The sequence below is a fragment of the Malus domestica genome, chromosome 12, assembly GCF_042453785.1.
Source record: "Malus domestica chromosome 12, GDT2T_hap1".
Taxonomy (NCBI): domain Eukaryota; kingdom Viridiplantae; phylum Streptophyta; class Magnoliopsida; order Rosales; family Rosaceae; genus Malus; species Malus domestica.
In genome coordinates this window covers 15,894,019-15,899,936 of record NC_091672.1, presented here as the reverse complement: position 1 = coordinate 15,899,936, position 5,918 = coordinate 15,894,019, and the positions used below count along the sequence as shown (strand labels likewise).

Below are 5,918 nucleotides of genomic sequence, written 5' to 3'. Positions count from 1 at the left end.
AAAAACAATTCTTGTTTACTTTTCTCGCTCATCCTTCGCACCTTATTCCCGTCTCCTTCTCCCCTGCAATTCTCCTAACAAAAATGGAATCCCAAGAAAAAACCCCCACACAGCCCGCCGCCCAACGCCGTCGTTCGTCGATCTCCGTGGATCGGCTTTCTTCGTAGATTTCTCTCGTTCGTCGTTCATCTTCTTCTAGATGAGGAAGAGACGCGGAGAGGGATTGGAGAGAAAATTAAAGTGGATTGGAGATCTGAGATTTCTATGAATTGCTAATTCCTTAATTTTCTCTCTCTTTTCTCACACCTTTGCTCTGTCAATCCTCTCTGCGTCTCTTCCTCATCTAGAAGAAGATGAACGACGAACGAGGGAGACTCAGATCTCCAATCCATTTCTTCTGTATTGTTGTTAACGATACGGATAAAGTGGATTGTGGATCTGTGATGAAGAGGAGGTGGTTCTTTGGCTCTTCAGTCGGGGAAAATTTGTTAGTCAGACTAGGTATGCAAATATCTTTTTTTACTCTACATCTAATTATCTAATTTTCACTTGGATAGAAATTTATCTACGATAATACAGGTTTAATGTTCTTGGTTTATCTTTTCTTTAAGTTTTAGTGTTTTATTATCTACATCTATTGGTGGTCTTTTAGTTTCCTTCTTGTATTTTGTTATTAGTGTAATTAGTAGTGTAGGTTTTAAATTCTAGAATGTTTTAAGAGTTGTGGAGTTTATTGGAGTATTAGAAACTATGAAAAAATCTTGCTTGATTTATGGTTGGTGGTTGCCGCATCGGAGAAGCAAGAGCAACCAAAATCCAGAAACAAACCATTTTTGTTAGTGACTTGCAGGGTGTGTGTTGGTATCCTGTGTAATCTGTTCTTGTGATTCCGTATCTAAATGAAGAACTGAAACTCTAGCTTAAGTCGTGACTGATTTTTTGCGTGTATTGGTAATTCAAATTTAAAAGAAGAACAACAATAAGCCAAAACAAAACCATGTTCTGGCTGCTGTGCAGTGCTCAGGGTTATGTATGTGTGCTTGCGCACTCGTGTGATTCCAATTCCAAATTATGAATTCGGAACGGAATCTATCTTATTTTCTGCTTGTGGAACCCAAATATCCTTCTTTGTATGTGTGTTTGTAAAAATGGGTTATGTGATGGATCGTGGGTTACTTTTGTTTATTAAAAAAAAAAAAATTGTTTTATACTTATGCTAAAATTACATAGATCCATCCAAGATCTAATGAGGTTTAGCTTTAAATGTTAGTCTTACACAATCTGTTTTTGGGTGCTGTTTGGGTTCCACTGAAAAGAAACAAGAATGTTTGAATTAGGTCTCCTGGATTAAATAGCAGAAATAGTATTTTTTAAGAGTTTCATCGACTAGAATTGATAATAGGCTGAAAGTATTTTGGTGTTGGTCTACGTTCAAAGTAGTGGTATTTGGTGTAAATTCCTATGTTATTGCAACCTCAGCATCGATTTTTCAACTGATGACTTGAATTGAATTTCTTGATGTTATGAATTTAATTCTGTTGATTCATTTCTATGTTTTGTGAATCGAAGGTGCCTGGTGTTGCTTCTGTGGAAGTAATTGGAGGGCATAGAGTTGACTTCCATGATGACAGACGGGTTGGTGAACTTCTGAGGTTAATGATTGAACTATTGGAGGGCATAGAGTTGACTTCCATGATGACAGACGGGTTAGTGAACTTCTGAGGTTAATGATTGAACTAACTCTTCCAAATTATTTTCTGTAGAGAGTTGTAGACGATGCTGCAAACGATTGGTGATCACACCGGTAGATTACTAACTAAGCCCTTTAACCCTTCAAAAGAATCAAAGGAATCAGGTTATATGAATAAAAGTTCATTGGTTTGTAATAGACTAATAGTTAAATGATTCGGAGTGACTAAAAAACTGTAACGAAAATATGATCATATATGTAAAACCCAAGGCTAAGAAGCATAACTAAAAACAAAAAGATACTCTTGACAGTTGCAGTATGAGACATAAACAAATCAATTAAAATTTCCAATTCAGAATGAGTTTTGCATGTAGATATTTTCAAAGAACACAAATATTTTCCATCATCAGAATGCACCCAGGATACTAACACCAATGAAAATTATCGCCAAAGGAAAAAAAAAAAAAAAAAAAACTGTAGAATGAAATCGCTGTTCTTGAGCTTGCCGTTAGGTTTGGGCAAAAGGGTAAACTCTAGTTGAAGGAAGAGAATAATTAGAGACTAACTAACCGTTGGCTTCTATTTCACTTGTTTGGGGATGGGGAGGGGGCATTGGAATGATTCCAAGTCCGTACAGAAATTGGGTTTTGTTTGGATTTTCCTCAGCTGCTTTGTATGCTGTATACTGCCATTGTACCGGAAGCTAATCTAAACTTGTGTATCAACTATCAAGTAACGGGAAAAGATAAAGGAAAGGATAACTCTATTCATTCATGTAATACATACGAAAAAGAAAATTAAACATGGAAACATGGAAAAGATAAAGGAAAGGATAACTCAATTCTATGTTTTGTGAATTGAAGGTGCCTGATGTTGCTTCTGTGGAAGTAATTGGAGGGCATAGAGTTGACTTCCATGATGGCAAATGGGTTAGTCCCCCACTTCAAACACGTCTCGTTCCTCTAAATTCCAACTTCTACTGTCTCTGAGTCTTATTCCATCACGGAGGAACTGAAATGTCGTAGGTATTTGGATCTGTTTCTTTCCATTTTTGTCGGAGATATTTTTGTGTTTGATTTTTGTTCCTTTATGTGTAGGTATTTTCTTTAAATTTTGATCTTCTTCAGCTTCTACTGCACCATTAAGTTACGTTGCTTACTAATGTTTCTTTTTCTCAACACGAATGAAAAAATTAAGCCCAATTAACCATCATTTAACAGTGAGAGCAAAGGGAAACCGCCCACTTTGTAAGAAGATGCATGTTAGCCATGTGAAGGTACAATTTTTAGTTTGACGATTGCTTTTAATTTGTGCATCTTCACCTACGACCCGACAATTAATTAATTACTAGCATTCATCTTTCTTTTGCAGTTACCAGAGTATCGTGCTTTACTCTCAACAAGTCAAAGATTTAATGGAGTTTCAAAGTTACAAGCACTCTCTTTGGGTTGGGGTTCTTTTCTTCTTTTTTCCTCATCCTTTTCCATTTCTGTTTCCTCATCTTTAAACATTCTAATTTGCTTTTTTATTTGTTTTATTGGTTTACAAAGTTACCTATAGTAAATATAATACAGCTTTCTCTGTCAGTTTTGTATTTTTTGGGTTATAAGGGCATTTGTGTCCTTTTCTTTATTGAAGCATTTTGACACCAAACAGGGGCTGCCTTTTATAATAGAGGAGAAAGGGTCCTAGGATCATTAACCAAGGGAGAGAGGGTGAGTTGGGAGGAGAGAAGGCTTGTTTTACCTCATCTTGCCTCAAATTCAAGGTACATCATTCTTTCTTCCTTCCATTTTTGACGTTTCTTTTTGTTTTCTGGTTATTTTATAGATTTTACACTCATAAGTTTTTTGTGATTTAGGTATGCATATAAGTTTTGTGTTTTTTGTGATTTATGGTATTCCTATGGCTATAGATTTTAGTGATTTGAGTTGCATTTTCTTTCTTTGCACCATTATTTATGTTTCATTTTAGTTTTCTTTTCATGTTACAGTTTGTACACCACCTGTTTGACATAATTCCTCAATCACGTTATGTTATGCCTATAAGCTTTTGTGGTTTATACATCTTTCTTTCCTCCTTTTTTCATATTTCCTTTTAGTTTTCTTGTTATGTTACAGAATGTATACGAAGTGTCTGATATTTTTCCACTTTAGCCAAATTGTGTACCCTTATGTCTGGTTTTTAGTTTTCTGTTCATGTTACAGTTTGTACACCACCTGTTTGACATAATTCCTCAATCACGTTATGTTATGCCTATAAGCTTTTGTGGTTTATACATCTTTCTTTCCTCCTTTTTTCATATTTCCTTTTAGTTTTCTTGTTATGTTACAGAATGTATACGAAGTGTCTGATATTTTTCCACTTTAGCCAAATTGTGTACCCTTATGTCTGGTTTTTAGTTTTCTGTTCATGTTACAGTTTGTACACCACCTGTTTGACATAATTCCTCAATCACGTTATGTTATGCCTATAAGCTTTTGTGGTTTATACATCTTTCTTTCCTCCTTTTTTCATATTTCCTTTTAGTTTTCTTGTTATGTTACAGACTGTATACGAAGTCTGATATTTTTCCACTTTAGCCAAATTGTGTACCCTTATGTCTGGTTTTTCTATTATTTTAGTTATGCCTCTACCGCTGCGAGAGCCAGTTGTAGCTTTTGGGAGCATCGCTATGCATGCTGTTGTTGTTGGCACGTATTTCGTTTTCGGTATAGTTGCTGGTGCCGTCAACATATATGCTAATGATCAAGGGAAGGATCGTGCGTCTGGCTGCAACGAGTCTGATAAGTGGGTGGGCAATATTATATGTGCGTTCAACAGGACTGCTAGTAACTTATATTTTACTAGTGTGACTTTATCAACTGTTGGTTACGGAGACATCGTTCCCCGTGACGGAGATAAAGTTGCCATGTTGCTGACAATGCTCTTGATGATATTGGGTTACTACATTGTGAGTTTTCTAATTGCCGCGGAAGTTGACAGATTGGGTTGTTGGTTATTGATGCGCTTCAACGAGAGAAGAAGAGGATTCATAAGATTTTACTCGGCATGTCTTTGCGGGCCAATACTCATAGCTTCTGGAGGTGTTATGATTAGGTATATGGAGGAGATTTCGTGGGCCGATTCCTTCTATCTATCAGTGGCGTCTGTCACAACTACAGGGTACGGGGATAAGCATTTCAAAACATTGTTGGGCAAGTGTTTTGCTAGCATATGGCTTCTGGTCAGCACCATCCTGAATAGTAAATCTGCACAGTTTTTGTTTGACGCGACCATGCGGATAGAAAGAGTGAGATCTTGTGGTGACTGTGGCACCATTTGCCACACATGTGCCGTCGCGGACTTAACCTCACAAATACACGCAGAACGCATTGGATGAAACTATTATTTTGTTGAACTGTTGTTTTATGGACTCAGATTACATGGATGTAAGGATTTATGATGGGGTATAGCCTCGTGATGCCCTTCTTTATAGTAATGTAATGGATTAAACTCCTTTGTTAGATACAAAAATCTTTTTCGATTTTAAGAGCATTGGCTCTATGATTCTCATTTTAATTAATTATTACAGGCTGCTTAGAAGAATATTTGATATACATACATGTATATATATATAACTCGTCAACCTGATGGATCATGTTATGCTCTCTTTATCCAGAAATGTTGGAATATTGACAAATATAACAGAGAAGCATAAACTTGTGTCTAATTTCAACCATTGATGGGGAATGATCTATGGCACCATATTTTAGACAACTTTAAACGCAAGAATTCAATCGTTAGATTAAGAGTAATGGCTCCAGTGGTGAGCTGGTTTGTACCGTACCAGAACAGAAATAGGAGAGCAAACACGAAGACACTAAGCTCAGAGATTGAATATAAGTTTTCGTTACAAGTATGTTAAGTTGCTTGTTTGCATCCTTGTGCTTAGTTCTTACATTGTTTCCAAATTTATTTTGTAATTGTTGAAATCATTTCTTGGATCACCCATCCAAAAATCATATTTAAAATGTTCCTTGTGGATCCCTTTCTTTCGCAACCAGTAGCTCTTTCCCAGTTAAATCTGCAAACCCATTCTCTTCTTCACTCTTCGCACTAGATAAGGTGCAAAATTGTTTCAGTGAATGAGAAAGTCAACGAGGGAGTCGGAGTACCTATTTGGAATCGGTGCTTTACATGCAAAATTGCAGGAAGAAAAAGTAACCGGAAACACTAAACCTCGTTA

The 5,918-nt window shown here is 36.4% G+C and overlaps 1 long non-coding RNA gene across 5 annotated transcripts; it reads left to right on the top strand.

Moving 5' to 3' along the window:
* The first annotated feature begins 284 nt into the window (after window positions 1-284).
* On the top strand, window positions 285-5,222 carry LOC103413673 (uncharacterized). 5 transcript variants are annotated; one of them, XR_011573939.1, is made up of 7 exons: window positions 285-501; window positions 1,570-1,706; window positions 2,554-2,619; window positions 2,788-2,966; window positions 3,062-3,137; window positions 3,347-3,458; window positions 4,315-5,222. It is a non-coding gene; the product is annotated as an uncharacterized lncRNA (long non-coding RNA). The 5 variants fall into 5 exon arrangements; XR_011573940.1 differs by having other exon boundaries at window positions 2,554-2,711; window positions 2,888-2,966; XR_011573936.1 differs by having other exon boundaries at window positions 2,554-2,711.
* The last annotated feature ends 696 nt before the right edge of the window (window positions 5,223-5,918 follow it).